The sequence below is a fragment of the Augochlora pura genome, chromosome 10 (assembly GCF_028453695.1).
Source record: "Augochlora pura isolate Apur16 chromosome 10, APUR_v2.2.1, whole genome shotgun sequence".
Taxonomy (NCBI): domain Eukaryota; kingdom Metazoa; phylum Arthropoda; class Insecta; order Hymenoptera; family Halictidae; genus Augochlora; species Augochlora pura.
In genome coordinates this window covers 27,019,095-27,044,256 of record NC_135781.1, presented here as the reverse complement: position 1 = coordinate 27,044,256, position 25,162 = coordinate 27,019,095, and positions in this window count along the sequence as shown.

Genomic DNA, 25,162 nt, shown 5'->3' with positions numbered 1-25,162 from the left:
AATAAAAATCGTTAAAACAGCAAGTGTTCTACGCGCAAATAATTACAATTTCGCCTTCATATAATATAAAAATCGTACGAAACGGAAAATATTGTACGGTGGAAGTTTGCTTTAGCTTCGGCTGCTGAAAATTTCCCTTAATTTTCAGATTTAAAATAGCTTCGAGTGCAAAAAGTTAATTTTATCGCGCGGTGTATTTTCACGGGACTGAGAACTCGCCGCGGAATGAAGTAGAGGAAAAAAGTGAACGGTCGAATGTGAAGCGTTTCCAGAGGATTTTTAATTTTCCTAAGTTGCAAAGTAGCTCGAAAAGCGGCGGCGTTCATTGTCGGCAGGCGCATCGTCCGGCCGGGCTATGGGAACCGAAATCGACTGGTCGATTGATCCCGCGATAACGTTGTCACCAGAATGGGGCCGTTGACAAAAAGGGGGAAGGTAATTGGTATTGCGAACGGCTGTAAACGCCGGCCGCAAAACCGGGCGTAGCGCCGCGGCTAACGCGTGACGTTCGAGCGCGCGGCGGGGGTGCGATTGCCCGCCCTCTCTCCCTCCCGCCGCTTACCCGTCCGCGCACTCTCTCTCTCTCTCTCTCTCCGTCGAAATTGAAATCTATTCTTTCCACCATTGGCCGGCTCTGACCCGCGGAAATTTGCCAGCGTGCGCCGCGGACATCGGCCGTGCGCGGACCCCGCGCCTTTTATTTGCGATCGCGTGAAATTCACCGTTAAAATCGGAATCACTTTCCTGCCACGCGGTCCGCTCGCCGACACCACCCTATCAGCGAGCACGCAAATTTCATTCATTCATCGTGCACCGACAGTGATTGAGTTCGTCTTTGTCTTTCGGCATTTTTACTCGAAATTTTTATTCGGTTATTGTAGCTGCGATAACATTTATAGAGGGGCGAAAACAGTCGCACTCGACGATCTAAGAGAAATGCGACATTTGGGCATTTTTCCGGGGAAAGAATCCGTGCGCGTACTTTCGAAGCGAGTACTTTATTTAGAAGCGCACATTTTGTTGAACATATAATATTTTTTTCGGGGGGATAGTTTAAACAATTCCCGAGCGACAGCATCATTCCTAGCAACTTCCTAGAAGTCGGTTCTATGATACTTTCATTGTGCGATGTTGTATAATGTTTATGCAACTGTTACTCGGACATTTCTCGTGGTATGGGAACCAAAAAACGACTGCAAATAGAAGAATGTAAATACTTTTAAGTCAAATAATCGTTGAAATGAAAAATCCACGCATTTCTCCAGGAAAAATTCCTGAAAGTCACGGTACGATGAAGATGCACTTCTTGGAGCACGACGCTGGATTAGAATTATTCGTCCCTCTAAATCTAGAATAATATTGCAACTGAAACTTTGAACGTGAAGAATAAAAAATAAAGAACGAACGTCTTAAAAATAAGTTTTGCTGTTCACCTTCGAATCTTTATGAACTGTCTCGCCGAAGTGTCGACTGGAGCCAGTGAAATAAAGGAATTCCGCTCGCAGTGACAAGGGAGACTCGGAGAGTCGACGGCAGCTGAACAAAGAAGACGTAAATAGATTAACAATTACTGGCGGGAAGGGTCGCGGAGCGGAGCGGACACGGAGCCTTTGCATCGAGTTTCGCGAACGTCGTGCTCGGTTCTCGTGGCGCTGTAATGAGGACGTTGTTTCGAAAAGCGCGGCGGAAGGGGAGGGAGGGAGGCAGGCTGTAATTGCAACGCGGTTCCGCGGCAAGTCTCCGGCAGCCGACCACCGTCTGTCTCCGAAGTTTATTAATTTTATTTCGCGCAATATGGACTCGTCCCCGGCGGGGAGGGAGCGGGGCTCGATTCGCTGATACCCACGCCGGCTTCGTTATTTGGCAAACAGCTCAGCGAATTAAAAATCAGCCGGAAGCGGGCGCCGCTCTCGGCAGTTTGCGCGGACATTAAATTGCGTTTTGCTAACGAAAGTTCTCTCGATAGGCGGCTAACAAGCTCGAGCGATATTAAAATGAAGTTTTAGTGCTCCTTCGAGCTGAAGACGTCCGCGATAATCGTCAAAGCGAAGGAAAACGTCGGATTAATTTTCAAGCAGGGGAGTCTCTGTTCGCGTTCACCAGCTCGTATTGCGAGCCGCTCTTCTGTCGTTTCTTTTATCACTGTTCACTTGATTTTATATAGGAGCGGTGAACAATAGAAATTCGACAGTTATTAAATCATTGTCATAGATGTGGGAATGAAGGTAAGGAAATAACTAGACTGCGGATTTTATGCATTTTGTGTGTTAAAAATGGGTAAATGATATACGAAACGCTGACAGTGTTAGGAATATTTAATGATTTTATTATATTATTTATAGCTTTTTAAAATTATTCTATTTTTTGAAACGTCGAGTGGTGACTCTAAGGCGTCACTGAATATTGTCAAACTTTTTCATAATGTTGCTCAAAAAATTTTAACATAGAGAAGTTTTGAATAAAAATTACCCAAGTTTGACTGACGACAAGGGTCTCTTTAAAAAGCTGTAACTTAGCGAAAAAAGGTCGCAGCTAGATTTTACTTTTTTAAACAAACGAGGAAGGGGCAAGCTTTATTTAGTTGGAAACAGTGCCTCCGAATGAGTTAAAAAATTCAGTGTATTCCGTCAAACTTGACAATTTTTAATATTACAAATATGGTCACTTAAAGAGTTACAGTATTGACGATGAATTAAACATAAAAGTAGGAAAAATTATTTTAAAGTAGAGATTCCAAGCTTTAATTGAAATTAAAACTCGTCTTCCTACGATGAATATTCGCGCAGTTACCATCAATAAAAGTCGTCAACTTTTTATAACAAATTCATCTACTCTTTCAAGCATCGTGTCTAAAAATGCTGTTAAAAATGTAGCTGTTGCACACGTCAGAAAATTCAACTCTGTACATATAAAATTCACTGGATTATACAAAATGGAAGACTATTTTGCATCGCGAGTTAAAACGGTCCCCACTGCAAAGGTCTGTTAATGAGCGTGCCGAGTATTACAATTAACAAGGGAACAGTGCTTCTCAAGACGAGAGACGTCAGCCAAACGAGGGCAACGAATTTTCCCCCGATTCCGCCGAATAAAACCCGTCCGTCATCCGCCATTAATATTTCCATTTGCTCGGGCAGCCAACCGGCGGCTCTATTTTCCACAAAACAGGACCGAGGACAATATTATGCATGTAGCACGAGGCACCGAGTGCTGTGCGATTCCGGGCGGTAGCTCGCCTCGCGGAGATCGAAGCACTAGGCTGCCGCCGAGTCCGGGTAAACCGTGCGCGCAACAAAGCGCAAGAAAATCCCGAGTGTACGCTTCCGGCCGAGATGTTCGCGAGGTACACAAAGCGGGAAAGTCTCTCAGCCAAAGGAGTAATGCCGGGTAATCCCCGGTAGACAACGTAAATCTGCGAGCGAAGAAAAAAAAGAGGGAGAGAGGGAAAGGGAGGTAAAGAGAGAGAGAGAGAGAGAGAGAGAGAGACAGAGAAGAAAAGAGAAGAAGAGATGAGAGAGATAGAAGGATAGACGAGGGAGAAGGGTGGATTTCGAGGAACGATAACGCGAACGGGATCCAGGGAGCGAAAGAGGGCGAGGCGTTCAGATTAAATACTCCTCGGAGCGGAGCGGAACGGAGCCGGGACGCGTCGCAGCATCCGCTCCACCGCGCGACTAATTAGCATCCTCGTTTCCCGGTGAAAACATTGCCGAGTACACACGCGGCGACGGCCCGGGCCCGGCCCGACCCGGCCCGGCGTTAAGCGCCGTCAAACGCACACCGACGCCGGGTACCGGTTCGCTCGGGTAACTCTGATAATTATTGTACACGGAACGCGAGACAGCGCGGTGCTTTGAAGCTTCCAAAGCCGATCCCGGCTTTTGCTCGGCAGCGATCTTCGTTCCTTCGACTTTCGTCTCGATTTGCGAGATCATTTCCATCGGTTGCCGTAAGGTCCGCAATGGAACCGCGACGGTATTTTCGCCTGTAATTTCGCCGGCAAAGTTGAAACGGCAAAGATTGCGCCGGGTACCACTGGGACACATTGTACAATCCGCGGGAACTGTTCCTGCGAAGGTTAACGCGGAAAGTTTATTCTTATAACGCGTTTGCTGTATCCGGTGCTGCGCGCCGGCCGGGGCAACCGGTGCAGCATTTTTCCGCGGCATGCTTTAATTTAATTCTTTGCTGCAGGAAGTCTTCTTAGCGAAAGTATTCCTGGCGATCGTTTGCTTTCCGAGGATTGCTCGCGACTGGCGGGAAACGTTTCGGCCCCCTCCCCGTTCAACGGCGCGCAATCGTCAGCGTCCACCGATTTTTCTTTCTTGGAGCGATACCATTCGCTAAATTAAAATTCTTCGATATTACCGGCAGCGATGTATATATATATATATATTTCACCGAAAGAAGCTCGCTTTAACAGCCAGCGCGCCACGGTGCTCCGTTAAAAAATTTATCCGCGCACGCTTATGCATATTTCTCTGCCAAGTATTTTATATTCGTTCGCATGGAAGAACATTCTTTTTATGTATTTCCTGGAAAGAGAGAGAGAGAGATGCAAACTAAATGCGCGTCGATTCGTATGCTAAAACTGTCTCTGAATTTTATATTCGTTCATATATTAACGAAGTGTCGGCCGGTGAATATTTCATAGTTTTTGCGAATCTGCGATTCGCGCGTGCAACGTTTTCATGAAATCTCAACGAGATAATGCATCGCTCGATATTGTGCGGAGTTTTATTTGATTTATTATGTACTGTTCTTTTGCGGAGTGGGATTTTACTGTAATATTAATCACGCGAAGCTCAAATAATTTCGTTCATTGTTATGAAACAATTTATACTGCAATAGTTTTGTTTAGGACTTGGTAGTTTCAGTATAACTCTTGCGTATTATTTTGTTTAAAGTTAATATTAACTAGTGATTGTGAATAGTTTTAGAAGTAAATATCTCTCAACCCCTTGCGGACCAGTCCGTCTGTTAATGACAAATTTTTATTAATAACTTTTTGGCAAGTATGAATGTTCTGTTCATTAAAATTGGAATAAAATTCTAATCCCTTGTCATTAATATTTAAATATTCAAGTAAATGACCCGGGATAGACATTAATTTTCTTCCAAAGAAATTGTTGCACTTGAAAAAATCTTAATTGCAGGGAAGCATAATTTTAATTAAACGAAGCAAAATTCTAATTAAAGGAAGCAAAATCCTGATTAAGGGAAGCAAAATCCTAACTAAAGGAAGCAAAATCTTAATGAAGTGAAGCAAATCCTAACTAGAGGATCATTCGCGAACATACTTCCAGAGGAAAGAATTTCTTTATTTCACGGTCCATGTAAAAACTTACGCGGTTTAATCCGGCAGCGCTCTGCACAGAAAATGGACACGTGTCGCGATACTTTTGGCGGAGGATGTACGGCGGAGCTTCCGGCGACAATTTCGAGAAGGGCCCCCGGCGACGAAAAACAGAGGGATCCGCGTTAAAACCCAAAGATCCAGGGCGCGGAAGACTGCCGCAGGCGGGATGCTTTTTTTTAATTGCAATTCACCGGGGGTTTCCGCCGGTAGAATAAAAACTACAAAACGCTGCCACCCTCCATTAAGAGATTGCACTACAAGTAAAAGGTTTATACTGTTCCCGGGGACGGGCGGTGTCGAGGCAAGAAGTCAAGGTGGACGCTCGACGTAGATAAGAACGAACACTGGTAATCCTTTCCGATCAACTCCCGCGACAAAAGACGATCCCGCGGCACCGTTTGCCCGCAACTACTATTATTTTCATCGGCTCCCGACAAATCGCGCGTTCTCCTCTCCTCCCTCCCTATTATCGCGGCGACGATCACGACTTTCGACTCGCGTGACCGGCGTAGGGAAGACAAACCGACGAAGACGCCGACCGTTTCCGTTCTTTTGTAATCGTCCCGCGGCCGCATCGACGCGGTCGTTCCGTCGATACAGATCCCTCGGCCACGAGGGTAATTTTACCGAACTCTCCATTGCTCCCACTTGCACGATTGTCGCTGCTCCGATCGGCGCAACGATACCGTCGCGATTTAGATAGAGCTTCGGCTAGCCGGCTCGCATTTGATTCGTATAACGACTGAAATTTTATTCGGGAAGTTTGTTTGAAATGTTACTCGGATCAAATCTTATTCGGAGAATAAGGCGTACATCTGGAGCGACGTTTTATTCAAAATATTGCTCGACTCAAATTTTATTCAGAGAATTATTTATTCGAAATATATATTAATTTATTCGAATATATATTACACGAATATGAGACATTATATTAATCAAATTGTATTCGAAGAATTCGTGCGAAATATTTTTCGAATCCAATTTTATTCCACAAATTTATTCGCAATATATATTACATGAATAAGAAATATTATAGAGATTAAATTTTACTCGGAGAATTCATTCGAAATATTCCATGAATCAGATTTTGTTCGAAAAAATTTATTCCATACATTACTTTTAGTGGGATTAAATAAATGAGTGGGTGTCATTTGAAGCAGTGAAAATATTAAAAGAAAGTGAGACCTAAGTATGTCGGCGCATCAGTTTGTACTAGTTAAAACAATTGAGCAAAAGAAGAAACGTGCGATTGGCTCTTGAAATTCGGATAGGAATTTTGATCTCGCGTGAAGATGTAAAGGGAGCAAAAACCCAATGACGTCGAATTTAGCGTACGCCGTTTTCGTCCGCATTCGAAAAAATGGCGGGCATTGTAGAAAGTCGAGGAAATGCTCGGCAGCGAGCGAGGAGCATTGGAATTGACCATTTCCGGAGGGGGGGCGTGAGAGGAGGTCAGGCCACCCCCGCAATACATTCCATTTTCATTTTCCGCGATATTACCATTGTCAGCTCTGACGCGTCTACGCAAGATCTACCGGCCGTCCGTTGCTATGCATCTCAATGCAGCCCCGTCCCTGCGAGCCCCCTGCGCGGCTGCTAGAGTGGATCCTCCACGCCGTACACTCTATCCGCTATACAAATCCGCGCGGCGCCGGCCGTGGGAGGATAGGAGGATAGGAGAGGCGGCTGAAGATTTCTTATTTCCCTGGGAGAGACTCGGCTCCGGTGACGCGTAATCGAGCGACGGCTTACGTGCGTCGCATGCGATACTAATGCGCGGACTCCGCTCGATTTCTTTCGGCGGAATGAGCGTAAGCGTGTACGGGGGGCGTGGCTCGATAACGCCGCACGCGGAATCGCTGACGCGATCCACTTCCCTTGGTGTTGCCGATTCTACAGGATTCCGTTTCGTACGGAGACGACGTCGTTTTGCCGGTGAATTATTCCGACGGGTAGGGGGGATGAGTTCGATGATGTCGTGCTGGGGGGAATCCCCGACGCACCGGCAGCGATGTTTAAATGCAACGGAGTCGGGCTCGATCGGTGCATGATGTTAACGACGAAACTTTTGCTATTTAGGTGCTTCGTAATATTAGAGCGAAGTGTAAAGGACGGGTGATTCGCAAATACTCGAAGGTGATGTTAGAGCATTGAGATCAAAGGCTAACCGATTTTATGCGACGCTGTCGAATGTGGAGTCAATCGAATGAAATTTGTACGGATTAGGATTTGTTTGAGTAAGATTTGATTCGAATTAGAACTCATTCGAATAAGAATTCATTCGAATCGTAAAAAATTGATTGAATTATTCGAATAATTGCTGTAAAGAGTTTGTCAAAATTTCCGAATAATTCAATTAATTCGAGCCAGGAATTCTTCGAATTATTCAAATAATTCGAGTAAAAGAGTTCGTCGAATTTATCGAATAATTTGTATTAAAAATTGTTCGAATAATTCGAATGATTCATTCGAATAAATAGCTAGAATGATCTATGAAGTATAAAACATTGTTCGAATAAAATACTCATCTAAGAGAAATTTATTTGCATAATTATCTTATATAAATATTTCTTCGAAACGAACCGAGTAAAGCTCGACTCTGCTTTGAAGCTGTAAATTGCAAACTGTAAACTTGCCTGTTGTAGTTTCTCGCAAAAAGATCGGAATGAAAGTTAAACGAAAACGCAGTTTGCACCAGAATACCCCTTTTGTTCTTATAAAATAACGCGTGAAGCTAGAAATTGGAGCAGACACGCCGAAATAGTTTGCTTCTGGAATTGGAAAATTAGCGTCGCCGATAGATGTACGGATTCGAGGAGTTTCACTTTGCCAGTTATTACGAAGCGAAAGATAATAGACGATGTTAAACAAAAGTGTTCCAGGGTTTGTCTTTCGGCACTATGAACGTGTTAACGGGACTAGCACCTGGTGCATCGTAAGGGCGCACCTTACGCGGGTATTTGCACGTCCTGTGTATTTATCTTGTAAGATGATCGAGCGATCCATTTATTTCGTCTTAATCCAATCCGTGAGCTCCTTATTTTATTTTATACCTGGAATCACCTGCTCATTCTCGAGAGAATACCGTGCGGCAAATTGCCTCTAGATTCAACAATACTCTCCCCTTTGCTGATGGTATACCATCATCTGACATTCCTTAACGCGATGACCAACGGAGCACGTGAAAATGTACGCACGCTATGTTTGAAGTTATCTATACTTTATTAATTAATTTGCAAGTTCATTTATATTAGCGTGGTCACGTTAACTACATTAGCGATCATATTACACTTATATTTAGTTTAGGCTTATACTTATATTATAGATTTTATAAAATATAATATATAATTAATATTCATGTTCACTCTTTGCACTGGAACTTTGTACTAAGACACCATTAAAATTATTACATCACGTTCCAAGGTAATCTTTGTATTATTAAAAATGTGTTGTAGTCTATTAAAATAATTGAGATAGAAAAGAAATTTCTGTCCGTCTTCTGTTTTTTAAAAATGACGCAGAAAATTGTAATTTTGCATAAAGATCCACAGTCTAGTAACAGAAAATTATAACAGGTTGTATAGATTAATGGATCCAAAGAACATGATGTCATCGTTTAGGGTTTCGCTTGAGATCCCTTTTAACAGAGAATCTGGTTCGCGCAGGAAAAAGTTGGGACATTCGACTAACCTATGATGGAAACTGATGAGCTCGCCACTTAAAATGCATTCAGCAGGACTTTGTTCACTTATCAGCATACTGTGGATTTTTATGCAAAATAAAACTTGTCTGCGTTCGTTGTAAAACACATGGTCTAATTAAACGAACTTTTCTTTTTCTAGGAATTTTTACGAGTTGAGTATAATGCAATACTAATAAGCTAAACAATTATCACACATCAAATCCACCTTATTTATAGTATATAATAATAATATTATATAGTAATTATTATTATTTCATTTTATTTCTGTTATAGTTTTCTATTATTTCTGTCTCTTTTCTATTGTATATTCCCTATTTTATTACACATACTCAAATATCCGCTTTTGTATCGTAGAATTAGGGTCGAGTGACCGCGATCCGCTGGCTGGTCCTGCGATTTTTTCGCGATATCGATCAGCGTACGCGACGAGGTAGCTCCGGACACCGTCGCGCGAGCCTTTAACGATTTTCTTCGTCACCGCCCACGGGTCGCGACGACGCCTTTATAAATTAATTTAACGAGCCCGCTTTTGTGCTAACGATACTATTTGCGGGGCACGACGCGGATTAACGCGTTTGGGAATTCGAGTGGTTTGAGATGGCGCGAGACGAGAGCGGGCTTTGAGGGCGCCCCGAGAGGGATGATAACGAGGGGATTTTTTGAGGAATTAGTAGCTCGTTGACGGCCGCGCTGAAAACAACCCGACGCCGGCCGCGTTCGCGCGGATTCTGCCTCTGAATGGCCGGGGGCCCGTGGCAAGAGAATATTAGGAAATGCAAAATCGTGCATAGCAAGTCCGGGATTAACAAACCGGTTGAATAGGAATTTCTCTCCTCTTTTTTTCCCCGCCCCTTTTCTGTCCCGCGTTTCGTTCTATTAAACGCGGACTGTCTTCCGACCGGATCCGTGGGGGATGAAAGGCTCTAAATTAATTTTGTCGTAAAGAAGCTTATCACTTCTCGCACCGAGATTTACGCGGTTTAATCAAATTAAACTGCCGCATTATCCGACGGATGATGCGCGTTAAGTATGAATGCCGCGGAGACCCCTTGCGGACAAACGAAATGAAAAAGAAATCAAGAGAACCGCAAGCCGGCGACGCAAATAATTAAAGAAGTCCGAACGGCGGCGATGGGGTTGTCGAATATGAAATTTGCCAAGAGACGGGCCCGGCCATTGTAATCCGCGTTTAAGAGGCCGCGCGGCTCCTTCGCGCCGTTCCACCGTCGACGGAAGACACTCTCAATGGGGGTTTAATTAAAAATGACATTAATATTGCCGTAGAATTGGCCCTTTACCTGGCCGCGGCACGGTCTCCTCGCCGCGACGGCGGCCGCATTAATTATACGTCCGGCAAAAAGAACGCATTCGCGGTGTCAAACGACCGCGACGAGGACAGGAAGACCGATGAGCTTGCTGTTACCCCTTTGTCGGCGTTTCTTTGTTCATTCTGATCACCGTCCACTGACAAATTAGTCTCCGCCGAATACTGGCAAGGAGGCCAGCCACTGCTTACCGTTTTTCCGCGAGGAATTCGAAGACGGGAATCCGCGGCGACGCCGACGGCTACGCTCGCCCTTCTTCTTCTTTCTTCGCAGCCGGCAATCTTTCACGCGGACTTTTCGTCATAATTTTTCGAGAAGTTCAACAACGGGACAGAAATTCTTTCGTTTGCAACGGTGGAAAATGCGAAGAGTTATAAAGTATTATTCGATAAATTTATTTCCGAAGGTCTGTTGTAGGAATTGTTAGCAGTTTATTCGAGTTTGATTTGCTGTACTTCAATTCTATTCTGTCATTTTCTTTCTACTTTATTTTATTTCATCTTTTATTCCATTTTCCATTTATTCTATTTTTATTATATTTTCTTGCTTTCATTTTATTATAGGATGCGATAAAGTTCATTTAAGAGAAATTTTTAAATTTTAGTACTCGAAGCATTCGTCTCATTGATTCTGCAAAAATTGTGATTTTGCTAAGCAATTTTAACCCTTTGCGGTCATATATCTACTCGCAAGCACCAGAGCCATTTTATTGTTTTAACATAGAATTAAAACATATTATCGTGTTACATATATATAAACTTTAAAACTTCTCGAAAAAAGAATGGATATATTTTGTTTTTCCTATTTTATTTCGTATATTAAGTATTACTGTTCGGTGAATAAAAATTAAATCCGACCGGCATGACTCTTGTATATTTAAAAATTTGTGTATTTATGTATTAAAATATGATTAATTCAGTGCTCGAAGAAAATAATGATAAATGTAGAGAAATGCCATTTTGATGTGAATTTGTGTCGTCTTAACGACGACATTCGAGCGTAAAGAGTTAATCGTTCGTTTCAGAAATTCTGTACCAAGTAGACCTAACAAGTCATGGTCAGACGCAGGTACGAAACTAGATTTCCGATACCGTGGCAATTATCTCTCAATATCCGATGATTGTCTTTTCTATTTTCCGTGCAACGAGGCTCTCGAACTCAATTAATATCGCACAACGTTCTGCCGCGAGGAGGCCTCAGCGATAAAGATCGATGTAGGTTGAAGCCGCGATGAAAAAGGACACAGAAATTTCGAGAACAAGCCACGGGAATCGATAAAACGGCACGATGACCCGCTGATAAGAAGACTTCCAGGATTTCCCCTGGAACCGGCAAGTCGTTCGTAAAGTCTCGCGGAAAGCCTGCCGCAGCCTATCCGCAATTTATATCCACTAGATATTATGGATGTTCAGTGTTACTGCCACGCAGCTGACGTAAAAGGTGAGAATTGGGTCAAATGGTAACCGTTGAATCGACGATAAAATCGCTCGAAATTAAAATACTAAAATGCTTTTACTGTGCGCGTAAAAATACAAAATTAGCCATTTTGGAGACCTTTCGTGTCGCGACGAGTAAACTCGTCGGAAACAGCTAACTGATATGACTGAGATATGAGAGTATACCGGAAACAGCTGACTGATAAGTAAGGTAAACAAATAAATGCTAATAATAAAATAAAAAAATGAAACAGTATTTGAATAAAACTTCGATTAAATTTGATTACAGTACTATAAAACCAACACGTACAGTTTTCAGAAAGATCTAACTGTTCGATCACGATATCTCAACAGTCACTATTTTCGCATCCACTATTAGTTACAGCTCTTTAAAATGTCGGAACATGCCGACGATTCCGAACGAATCAATCGTCGTCCCGAAAAGTCCCACTCCGCGGTTCCGGGTCGAAGATTAATTGTTTCGACACCGCCGGCAACGAACGACCCGTATTTGCATTTTACAGTCAGCAGAAAAGCGGTGCCGTTTTCCCACGGTTTCGTGCTTTGTCCTACATTCTTATTTGTCCCGTATATACCGTGCAATAAATTATTCCGCGCGAAAGACGAGCGGCGTCGGCGGCTGGGGAGCCGTACAAGTAATTGCGCTAATTTTACGACGCATCGTTCGCGATAAGGGGGGCGAGACAAAGTCGCGGTTGTTTTTGCCGCGGCCTCGTGCGGCTAGGGCGAGGACGAGACGAGGCGAGGCGAACTCGGAAAACCGGGGTACCGGCCAATGGCGGCACCGCCGGTGCCGTGGCAAAAAAAGGGAAAAGTAACGCGCCACCGGCAACTTTGTCACTTGACTTTTTACCGGGGCGACTTATCGATCCTGGTCAGAGGATGGATGTGACAAATTGACGGCGGTGTGCATGCGTGCCAGCGGCCCTGCCGCTGTGTGCAACACCGTGGCAAACTTCCACGAACACCGGCATCGGTGTGTGTCTTGATAGACCGGACAGGTGACGCGGATGGAAAAGAAAATGACGATGAAGGTTTATTGGAAACACGATGAAGAAAGCTACCGGTTGTTTCGAACTGCGGCGTTCGCTTCCGAGCCGACAATGATTGTTAGTGCCGGTGGGCCGAAGTTGTGTAGAAAAGTTGTATCGCTCGAGGGATTATGAGTACAAAGTGATTATATTGTAATATGTAATTCGGATCGATGTTCAATTAAGTTACATTGTGATTTCCAATTTGGGTAATCATTGAATTAAATTATTATGTAATTAAGTTACATTGTAATTGTAGTACTAAGTAATTCAATTACATTTTAATTCATAATTCGGATTGTCATTCAATTAAATTATATTGTGATTCCTAATTTGGGTCGTCATTGAATTCAATTATTAAGTATTAAGCTACATAGTAATTATAGTGCTAAGTATAGTACTAAGTAATTCAATTACAATGAATTCACCACTCAATTAAATTACATTGTACTTCGTAAGTCGGATCACCATTCATTTTAAATTAAATTGTAATTCGTAATTGGAATCGCCATTCAATTAAATTACATTACAAATCATAACTCGAATTGCTATTCAATTAAATTACTAAATTCAAAAAGTCACCATTCAATTACTAAGTAATACAATTGCATTGTATTTGAAATATACTCATCGTTAAAAAGACTAATATAATTAAATCAACTCAAAGGATTGACTTAACTGAATTACAATATAATCCGAAAGCAGCATAATTCAATTAGAATTCCTATAGAATGTGATTATAAAATACAATTAATTATAATATTACATATATTAGGTCTGCCGAAAAGTTCTGTCAATTCTTGATATGAAAGAAAACAATAAATTTTATATGCATTTAATAATGTTCATCGTACTGTATAGTTTCCGTCTTTACCTATGTCCACTTGCCAGCGTGATTGCAGTTTATAAATATCATTTTTGAAGAATTTATCAAGAATGTGAACTGAAAATAAAATCATCGAACATAACTTTCCAGTAGACCTAATATTTAATTTTATTACTACATAATATAATACTATGCAACGATCTTAACAAGTAACGAAATGTAAATAGCGAAATGATTTCCAGACGGTCGAATAATTAAGAGCCGAACGAGAATATGCGACTTCCCTCGATAAAGCGATAGATAGATATGATATTCCGGCTGGTAGATAATTCGAGCGCGGAAGTATGGGACAGGCGCAGCTATTTCAAGCGATTGTTGTCCGCAGAATTTCCAATTTGCCCCGGACACTCGAGATCTTTAATTGACGACGCGTCAAAGAACGCGAGCGTTCGCGGGTGACTTCTCCAGTTTCGAGTGCTTGCGCAATTACGAGTTTCGCGGCGGAGGGTAATTGTCCCGTGAAGCGAACGCGCTCGTGGCTTCCGGGGGAGTGACGGTCGAATGGAGAACTTTCGGCAATAAGGCTCGTACGTGCCATGTACCGTTTGCACGCCGGATGGAGGACGACCTAGTGGCTGCCGCCCTGTTATATCTTTTTTATCGTCGCGCGAAGGCAGCGCTGAGTGCATAAAACCATTAGACCCGTCGCATAAAATCGAAACAATTTTTCGCCGCGAGCGAGAAAATCTTCGAGCACTCGCCGTGCGCGAAATTTAATTGATCGAAAACACTGTTGGGAGAAAAGCAGCCCCATCAAAATTTCAATTCGGAATATTTGGCTGGATTTCAGAATCTGACGCGATAAAAATTTGATAGGTTCGTCAGTCGATCCGGTTCGACGCAAAATTGAACGTCGACGGCGCCATATTAGTTACTCGGTATTTGTAAAAACGATATACTGTATAAATATAATACACTGCGAATATATAAATAAAAATTGGATACGCGCTATTATGCAAATATGTTGTAATTTAATTTGAAAAATATCGCACGTCACATTTTAAATCTATATTATTATTCTATACAGCCACTTCCATATGTCACTTTTTATATTACACTATTCACAGTACTTTCCTCCACTATCGTCGTTCCTCCGATAAAGTCTGATACAATAATAATTACGTTCGTACAAACTGCGCGGCAGCAATCAAAACTCATGAACGTCGAAACTGCGGGCACGGGCTCTCGTAGAGTTTCATAATGTTGCAGCTGGGAATAGCATCCGAAGTTCGTACCGACAGGATAAATTAATCGAAAACATCGTGAAATATTAGACAGCCGTAGCTGTTCCCCTTGAAAACGATTTACGGCGATGCGGGCACGGTTTTCTAATTATCCGTGGGTAATGATTAGCGCGAACCAGGCGATCTGTAATTCCCGTTTAATAAATCGGCGCCGTGCAGCCGGCCGCGCTTTACAACGATCGAACAAAGCGTGAAATAATTCCAGTCACTTTCATTCGACAACTATCACGGGGAAAAGTAACGTCGACCGCTTTCCAACGATTACGCGACGCGGCATTGGCTCGATACGAGCCAGCCGGCGACATTACTATCGCCAGCGGTGCAATTAATATTATTCCGTGGGAGCGGTAAGCACGCGGGCCGCGAGTATTATTGCCGCGTTGCGCTCTGTGTATTATGACAGAAAATAATTACTGTTGCAAGGGACAAACGACCGGCAACAATTTTCCACCGTGGATGCAATAGAAACGGAAACGGGATCGCGTGATCGCGTGCACGCGATGCATTCTATTGCCGCGGCTCTCTCATTCAACCGGCTAATACCCGCTTGCGCATTCGCCGGTGATTAAGTCATGGCTACTCTTTGCGCAACGGTATTGCCGACGGAGCTGTATACCGAAGGAGAATGCGCAGCGGGGACGGAGCGAAAATCGAAGAACGTTTCCGTGGATCTGGTTCCTCACCGGTAGACAAGGATCGCGATGCGAAACAGAATTTATTTGCAGTGGCTGCGGGAACAGGGCACATTCAGTACTGAACGGCTTAAAGACGTGTATTTTACGGCCATTTGAGACTTGAACGTCTCACGACCGAAAATGGATGTCTTTAAGACGTTTATTTCAGACTTGAACCCTTTCGTTAAGGGTGCCGACTATAATCGTAATGTAATACTATATAAGTATAATATACATAATATAACAGAATACAATACGATAAAATACAATATTGGATTATATAATATAATGTAATACAATACAATGCAATAGAAAAAAAACACAATACAATACGATAAAATGCAATACTAGATTACATAGTATAATATAATATAAGACTTAGTGTTAATCGTATCTCTTACTAACTCCAACGTCTTCACAACTTTATATTTAATCAAACTATCGTTAATATTTAAATAAGAAGCTTGAATTCAATTTCAGAACAAGATCTCTTATTTAATTAACTATAGTAATAATATGTTTTCTTTGCTCGAATGTCGCGTCGATATTTTAAATTGACGTTTACACGTTCCAGCAAATTTAAGGCTAAAGAGTTTTTATTAATAAATATAAATGCTATTTGAATGGGAAACATTGAGTTCACCGCCACTGCAATAACGGAGATAACGCGTAACGAATAAACAACAACTGAAACATGGGAAAAAATAACAAATTTTTGTATTTCATCGTGATGAAAGTTAAATCGACGATAAATATTTCTACGGGATACAACGTAAATAATAATAAATTTTATATCCTTTCATAACCTCTAGTAATCGACAAGAAATATCATTTATCCAGTTTTTTAGAATATATACTGCAATTTCTTTCCATCGCGTCTTCTCAGCCGATTTTCACCTAACAGAGGATAAAGACATAGGAAAATTCAATCATGCAGCTCGGCAACTATATTCGCACGTTAGCTCGCTTGAAATTCAAATGTTCGAGGTTCGCTATTTTTCACCGCGTTAGGGAGCAAGCCGGAACGCGGGACACTTCGGAGCCGTTCATTAATTATCATTTGCCATGGTTAGGTGCGTGAGTCCGGCTGGCCTAACGTAACCGTGTTCTCCCGGCGCTCGTAAATCTTATTCCGAAGTCCGAGGAGGAAGCCCGATATATATATACGTACATATATCGGGTTCACACGGTCGCGCGCGGAAATTTGTGGACACCGCGAAAGCTTCTCTGCTTGTTCCCCCGGCGAACACCTGTACTGTTGCCATGTTAAGCGGTGGCACAATGTAAAGTAGACACGTGCGCACACACAGGCGCGCGCGCCCGTACACCGTCATCGACGTTTCCGGCTGTGCTAATCGAGTTTGCGGAACGTCAAAGACGTCGCCCGATTCCGGACGTGTCAAAGACGAGCGTCTGACGATCCTCGAATGTCGGAAACAGCATACTGTTTCGTGTTTCTTGCGCCCAGCTACCGGCGTTTACGCGTAAACAGGCATTTAGGCTATATACGGTGCAATGGTAGAGTATGTAGGGCACGTTTTATTATTAGAATTGCGGATCATCGCGCGAAATAAATGTACGCGTTTGTTGCAACGCGCGGGAACCGCGCAATTATTTATTCTTTCCGTGAATAATTTAACGAGTTTTAAATAGTAGAATGAAACTTTTTGTCTTGTGCTTTACCCACTCATTTTTATTATAAATCATAGTTAAACAATATTAAGATTGTTTCGAATAAATATTTATCTAAGATGATTATCTGAGAGGATTCCTTTTAGTCGAATATTCTATTAGAATATTTTCATTATCTCTCATCAATTATTGTAACCATTTATTCGAATAATTCTTCATTTGAATAATACTTTATCGGAATCATTTATTATTCGAATAATTCTTTGTGCTTAATTCTTAATAATTCTTCATTCTTCATGCTTGATTCGAAATAGTCTTTGGCATAAATTCGAATAAATTCGCATCGAAATAAAATCTTCTTCGAATGAATTTTTACTTCAATAAACTATTTATCTAGATAAATCGTTTATACATCGTTCGAGTAACATTATGCTGAACTCTGTTCTAAATGCATAAAATCTGCATGCTACTTATCGTTTATAGATGACACTTGAAAACGCTGAGATTGTTCTTGGCGAAACAGGTTGCGCATACCAACAGATTTCAGCGAAATTTATCAGTTTAATTAGACGATTATCGAACTGCTTCAACGCTCACACTTTTCCCGATTGATCAATAGAAGCCGTAGATTACACGGTCGAGGAAGCGCGGCTACGAAAGAGTCGATAATAGAGCCCGAGCATTTGAGACGTCTGATAATTAATGATACAGCTTTGCCGAGCGTTCGCGGCAATGTTTCGGTCGTACGAAACGGTAGGTAAGAATTCCGTCGACTGTCAGGGAAATACATACATATATTCATTGTTGGATACTCCGCCCGTAGGATCGATAACGCCCGGCAGCAACATCTACCAGAATGATGCATCGCAATGCACTCTCCGTCAATCTCTTCTGACTACGGTATCCCCGGGAACCTCCTCGCGCACAATGGGAACGATATGGGGAGGAGAAGCTTCTTACCATCTAATCTCTATGATTCTGGCGGCTCCTCAGAAAAATTGCGCAAGTGGTAAGTGTCTGAGTGCTCGAGGAATTAATTGGAAAACGCGCGGCACCGCCGTGTCGATTCGTCTATGGACTGGAAACTGGAATTACGGGCTTTTCGGTAGATTGTTTCTGCCGCCAGTCGGTCACGCCGTCTCATACGGCTTTCACTGTAGTTTAATTAATGTTGCTGTCGCGAGGAATACAGGGTGGTGTCATGTAGATGGTGGTATCACCATATACGAGCTGATTCTACGTCAAAGGTAAAGTGTTCTTGGAAACAGAGAAATCGTTTATTCCATATTTTCGACTTAGATTTTGTTGTTTGATGCGGCAATTTCTTATTTAAGGTTGATTTATTGTGTTATATATGAACCGTTCTGCTCTATTACCTTTTTCCATTTCTCAGGAAGCCTCATTATGCCCCCTTTCCAAAACAGTTGAAATTTCCTTGCAAAATATTCATCGAGCTGCTTTTAGGATTTCTGACATTTACCACGAAGAGAATTTTTTAACGAAAGAAACAAATAACAAATCGCACTTAGAAACGCGGTTCATAAGGTCTTCGTGAATTGGTTTGGAACCCAAGCTTCATGCGGATTCACGTAACCCATCTTGATTAAATGATTCTGTACTATTGTCCTGGGAATGTTAGTGGCATCCATTATCTCGCGCACACTATGTCGCGGATTTTCATCGAGCATACTCTCGATGTCATACTAAGCGTGGCGCGGGAAGAACATATGAGACACCATAATATATAGTTTCAGGCAAGTATAATCAATTAAGAATTAACTGTAATAAGTTTCTTACTAAAATTGTTATTTATTCCACTTGATAGAAGATTGAAAATTTCGCAGCATCGCAAAAATTAGATTCCTGTTAAATATATTTAATTGGAATGACATTAAATAAACTATCGCAGTTTTTATTTCAGACATCGCAATTTCGCAGTTATTACTATGAAATGGAAATATTCAGCAGATTATTTTTATAATTAGGCAGACACCCCGGTCTCATTAGCCAGCAGCTATAATTGAGGCTCTAGTTTAATTAGATAATGACTTGCTTTTATAGAACCCGATTAATGTCCGCAAATTGGAACGCGGTTTTTCGAGTTCTAAATGAGAAACCATATGTGGATATAGTTAATCAGACATCAGATTGCGTTAAATCAGTACTCGTAATTAATATATTACTAGAATTTCGTGGGATCTAATTAATTAATTAATTACGAAGCGTAATTTTAGCGAGGTTCATATTTTAGAAATTTTTCAGTAGAAGAACACCGCGATTGGTCGGACATCGAAGATTTTACTTAAAAAATTAGGTTAAAGGTAAGTAAAAATTATTCGTTATTTGAAGGACTGAATGATAGATACAAGCTATTACTTATTATTTATATACTTTATATATTATTTAAACAAGTTCTTTGAAGCAATAAAATTCATTTCTTATTTATGAGTACAATTTTGACTTTCATTTATGAATTTATCATTTATGAAAATATTGTTCACTCGATACAATAGGTCGAAAGGAAAATAATTATATTGAAATTTATAACAATAATTAGATTCTTTAATGTTGTGTAGTGAATTACGAAGTGCACTGTAACTTAATTGAATGGCAATCCGAATTATGAAGTATCTTGTAATTCGTAATTAGTGTAATTGAATTTGTAATTCGTGATGTAAATGAATGATTTTTGAATTCATAACTGATGTAATTTAATTTTTTTTGGAATTCATAACTGATATAATTGAAATTTTAGAATCCATAACTGATGTAATTGAAATTTTAGAATTCTTAACTGATATAATTCAATTGTTTTAGAATTTCTAACTAATCCAACTGGATTACTTTGAATTTCGCGATTAACTTAATCGTGTAACTCAGTATTTTATAATTGTACCATCGAGCATCGAATTACATTCTAATTCAACTGAATGTCGATCCGAATTGTGAATGACAATGCAACCGAGTTACTACGCAATTACAATTTCTCGAGCAGTTCAATTGTAATCCTATGGAACTCTGTTGCACAGCGTACCATCACGGAATCGAAACAGTGCTTTCACGGAGCGCCGACTAGAAACTAGTCCCAAATAAGGCAAGTATGTCACGAGACGTTACGAACGCTTCCGCTCAAAGAGGCACCCAGCCAGGGATTCAATAAGATCACGTGGCACGATTCGTTACACGTGGTTGCGTAAAACCAGGCCAGGCATCGGGGACCGAAAGATTGCCTCGCAATCTTGCGATTGCTTCGCCTCGATAAAATCTTGTTCCAGGGCTTATTGCAGCGAATCGACTCCGATAGCGAAGAGCAAAAGAGAGAGAGAGAGAGAGAGAATCGATGTATATCGCGTATCGGCGGATCCGTTTTCCGCGGGACCGCCGCTCCAAGGCCAAGCACATGCCCGCTCTAAACGATACCTTATCGGCTGGCGTCTTGGCCGGGGCTCGCGCTTCCGGTACCCAGCACCGGAACGCAATTATTGCTCGCGAAACCATCTTATCCCCGGCGAATCTCGTCGCCGTGAGAAACTGCGTACCCCAGCGCCGACCGTTTCGCGACTCTCGCCGCGGTAAAAGGCAATCTCCTTAGTTCGAGCAATGGGAAAGCAGCATTTAAAATAATGGCGCGCGACGAGCGACCCCGCGCCCCGGTAATCCTCGACAGATTTACAATATTTCACGGACCGGTAACCGCGGCGGGAGAATTCGAACGAATAACATTAGGGGATCATCTCCAGCACGACCGAACGAACGTTCGGCAATCTTCGAGAATTTTCTACGGCGAGCGCAACGATCCGGGGTCGCTAAAAAAATTATTTGGCGTATAATCCACCCTCGGAGAACGCGGAACGATTTTCTTTACGATTTCGAAGCGTCAGGTTATGCTTTATTTCATGCAGTGAATTGGCGGTAATTGACTCAGAAAGGTAATGCACGGTGATATAAATTGAATTATATGAAAATGTGTAAATAATTGTAAGAACTATTTTTTATACCTTAGGGAGGAATCGACTGACGATTTTGTAACTTTTTATATCAATAATGTCGCTTTTAAAGAGCAACGAATTTTTAGAATAATTTTTTCTTCTGATACACTCAAACGTGCTGTTAATTCTCTGTTTAGTTGCAGTTAATTGTACCGATTGCGTATTTTCGCGCAGGTGTTCCCGCCCGCGAACGTTCCCGCGTTCCTCGAGACGCCTGATCGCAGCGCATCGGCCGCTCGTAAAGTGATTTTAATATTTGAGAGGCGGAAAAGCGTCGCTTCGATACCGCGGTCCGCCGATAGCGTCGATAAAAAGTAATTCCGACGGTTCGTGGGGCCATAAACAGGCAGTGATCTAACGTCGAACGGGATACGGGCGGCCAACGGCCGTTATCCGCGTTATGGCGGTCTTATCTATGAGTTTTTCTCCTTCTGCCGGAAAGGAGACCTTCTTTACGACACGGCCCTCGGAGGTGGCACAAGTTTTCGCGAGCCGTACGAGGCGATGAAAAGCTCGCCGGCCAACTTCCCGCCTCGCCGTGCCGGTTAACCGCCCCCGAGAATAGCTTCTCCCGGGTCTTTAGCCACGATTTTGATTAATTGCAACGTGCCATGGGCCGACACGATCCCACGGACACGCCCACGCAGCGGAGAGATGTGGAAAACTGGACAGAAGTCATTTTAGAGATCCGTGTGTAAATCGGATTTCTGTGTTTGCTGCTGTTGAAAGTATATTACATAGTACAGTACATAGTATATGTTAATATATATGAATTTAATAAATATACACATATATATTTTTTTATAAATATATATAAAGTATATATAAATTCAGGCTAGCACGGAATATAGTAATTTGTCGCACCTGGTTCTTCTCTCTATACGTACGTGCGAACCCTAACCTCTAATTGCTCAGACTTTCGTTAGTTTCACCTCTTTTCGCTACTTGCTATTGCTCACTGCCTCTTGCTACCAAGTATACCACTTTTTTATTCTATTGTTTTATTTACGTTTTAAGAGCAAAAATTATTTTATCCTCCTCGAAAAAATGCTAGCAAAGGGACATTTCGGATAAAAATTGGTCAACTTTGACCGACGATAACTCCGCGAAATATCATTATGGGTTGACGATCTTTATTTCAAATTAAAGTTTGATACTTCTATTTTAAAATACTAAATATTTTTAAATAATTTTTGATTTTAAATTAGATAGCCATTTAAATCTGAAGCCATATTTGTCGTATAAAGATTGCTACGTTTGACGAAATGCTCGGAGTTGTAAAATTTTTCTCTGATATACCAATTACACTATAATAAAGCTCCATCCATCCCCTTTAATTTAAAAAAAGTAAACGTGGCTATGATTTTTTCTCGCGAAGTTACAGCGCTTTAAGTAACCCTTGTCAATCTCATCTGTCAATCGCCTAGAAAGGGGTGTTTCGTCAAAGCAATTTTTCAGTATGATAAACGTACCTTAACATTTCAATTATTAAATGGTCTAACTGCATCAATCTCAGAATCGAAAAACAGTATCTCAAAGTAAAAGTTTCAAGCTTTAATTTGAAACAAACGCCATCATCCGACGATAATTTTTCACAGAGTTATCGTCACTCAAAGTTGACCAATTTTATCAGAAATCAAATTTATAAATCGATCGATGGATTATAAAATATGACAAAAATATTGCAACAGAGAAACTGCAAATTTTCCAAATATCATGTTATATATTAAAATGTTCAATTACATTCACCGCTGAAATTAACTCGATGTTCTTTGTGTAAAATACAAAATCGCGATATGTATGAAACAATGGCAGCAAACATGTTAAATAAATACGTAACCGTGTGCCATTGATGACACGTGTTAATTACGCCTGCAAACAAAAGGGCAGCAACTGGTCGATGTTGATTAGCCACGGGTAACAGCAATACCGCACCCATCCTTCGCCCGGAAGAATATATAAATATGCTGAACATTGATCATTAACAATGCACAGAGTTTCCTTTCCTGCGTCGAAATACTTTAACCATTTAATTATACTCGACTTTGCATCGAATGCGCTTCTTATAAACCTTAAATCCTTTGCATTTGAGTGGTGACCCTGAGGCACCACTGAAAATGTTCTATTTCCAAAATAATGTTTATACCAACAAAGTTTAGATATAAAAAAAAATTGCTCAGAGTAAAAGTGTTGCTGGAGTCGTAATAATTAATTTTGTACCCATAAAACTGCACTTTGCGAAGTAAAAAGGAGATGCCTGAAGTCAGAAAAATGATTTCAGATTCACAGTGAAATGGCTTCGAGCGCGAAGGGTTAATTCGCCGCGGATGTCGAACGTCATTCCTCGAAGAAAAGCCCCGAGGCACGTCGCATCCATCCAGGCAAGGTCTCGATTCGGCGTCGCGCGGCGTCGAAACAAAGTGCGCCGTTACAATAAAACTCCGACTAAAGCTTTTAACCGTGGCACACAACAAACACTACTTATTACAGAAACTTTTAATTATAATCCTGCCGGGCTGGGGAAAAAAGGAAGGAGGAAGGCCGCCGCTCCTTGGCCGGACGGGAAGACTCCGACCAGACAGTTATTAGCTCCTTTCATCCTGAAAAGGGCGACCCAGTTTAGGGACAATGGGCAACCCTTGAGAAACCCGTTCCGAACGGAGAAACATCTGGCCGGGGTCGCGCGTAAAAAGAAAACGCCCGGGACGGTCGGAGGATTTCTTAATATTATTCCTTCGAATTTTCTTTGGCCGCCGAGACCCCTTTGCGCCCCGCGGAATATTGTAAATCCGTACCTCGGGATTACCGGGTCTCTCTCTCTCTCTCTCTCTTTTATTCTCTTTCTCTCTTTCTCTCTCGTCTAGCACCATTATTTTAACGGGTCGCTTCGACGTGCACAAAAAGATCCAGTTGTTTCTCTTATTTCGAGGGCGAGTGCAAGGTACACTGCTTCCCGTCTAGTTTTCCCAAAGGTTTTATACGTGGATCGAGTGTAAACTGCTTATTTTCCGCTTATTCGTTACTGCCGGGCCCCGTCAAACATTTTTACAGCAGCACGACGGAATAAATCCCATTAATCCGTTTTCTTTGTTTCTTTAGATTCCTTTGAAGCGGGAGAATGGTCACGCATCAGATGCCGGCCGCTCATTCATCAGCCAATTAGCAGGTAACGAATGATCCGATTATAGGGTTCAGCGTTATTCGAATCCTTTCGATATAAATGTTCGTCGGGAGTTATTGTTAGAATGAATTCTTCTGTGGCGAATATTTCAGTCGAACGATTCTCCGGTTTTAATGGAATGATTTCTCATTTGTTATTCGAACGAGCCTTCACTTTTTAGTCTAATAATTCACCAGTTTTTATTCGAATAATTCTTCAGGTTTATTTGAACAATTCTTCACTTTTTATTCGAACAATTTTTCATTTTTTAATAGAATAATTCTCCATTTCTTAATCGAATAATACTTCATATTTTATTCGAACGATTCTAATCATTCTCTATCCTTTATGCGAATAAATCTTCACTTTTAATTCGAATAAACCATCATTTTTGATTCGAATAATTCTTCATTTTTTATTGGATTTATTCCTCACATTTTATTCGAACAATTCTACATTTATTATCTGATTTGTTTCCCATTTTTTATTCGAATAAATCTCCATTTTTTAAGCGAACAATTCTTCACTTTTTATTCGAATAAATCTTCACTTCCACGCGTATAAATCTCCGTCTTTTATTCGAATAATCCGTCATTTTTTATTCATATAATTCTTCACCCTTTATTCGAATAAATCTTCACTTTTTACTCGAATAAATCTCCGCCTTTTATTCGAATAATTTTGCTCTTTCTATTTAAACAA